This window comes from Tachypleus tridentatus, chromosome 4 (assembly GCF_004210375.1).
Source record: "Tachypleus tridentatus isolate NWPU-2018 chromosome 4, ASM421037v1, whole genome shotgun sequence".
In the NCBI taxonomy this organism is placed as follows: Eukaryota; Metazoa; Arthropoda; class Merostomata; order Xiphosura; family Limulidae; genus Tachypleus; species Tachypleus tridentatus.
This window is the reverse complement of record NC_134828.1, coordinates 2,604,397-2,605,432: the sequence shown is the minus strand read 5'-3', so window position 1 is coordinate 2,605,432 and position 1,036 is coordinate 2,604,397.

The window sequence follows — 1,036 nt, the reverse complement described above, 5'->3', positions numbered from 1 at the left end:
CAAGTAGTTATTACTACAATAGTAGTGTCGTCTACACTAAAGAGCATCAAGTAGTTATTACTACAATGGTGTCATCTACACTAAAACGTCAAGCAGTTATTACTACAATGGTGTCGTCTGCACTGAAAACATCAGGTAGTTATTACTACAATGGTGTCATCTACACTAAAACATCAAGTGGTTATTACTACAATGTTGTCGTCTACACTAAAACATCAAAGTAGTTATTACTACAAAGGTGTCATCTGCACTAAAACATCAAGGTAGTTATTGCTACAATAGTGTCAATAGATTTTGCATCCAGTAGTTAAACAGTAGTTCATCAGTGGTTATTACTACAATGGTGTCATCTACACTAAAACATCAAGTGGTTATTACTACAATGGTGTCATCTGCACTAAAACATCAAGTGGTTATTACTGGTGCATCTACACTAAGTCATCAAATGGTTTGTACAATGAGTGTCATCTACACTAAAACATCAAGTAGTTATTACTACAGTAATTGTATCTACACTAAAACATCTGGTGGTTATTACTACAATAGGTGTCATTTACACTAAAACATCTGGTAGTTATTACTGCAATGGTGTCGTCTACACTAAGGCGATCAAGTAGTTATTACTACAATGGTGTCATCTACACTAAAACGACAAGCAGTTATTACTACAATGGTGTCGTCTACGCTGAAACATCAAGTAGTTATTACTACAATAGTGTCATCTACACTAAAAAACATCAAGTAGTTATTACTACAATGGTGTCATCTACACTAAAAAACATCAAGTAGTTATTACTACAATGGTGCATCTACACTAAAACATCAAGTAGTTATTACTACAATGGTGTCATCTACACTAAAAAAACATCAAGTAGTTATTACTACAATGGTGCATCTACACTAAAACATCAAGTAGTTATTACTACAATGGTGTCATCTACACTAAAACATCAAAGTTATTACTACAATGGTGCCATCTACACTAAAGGGTTATCACAGCGGTTTGTGCCACAATGATGATAGATCTACACTAAAA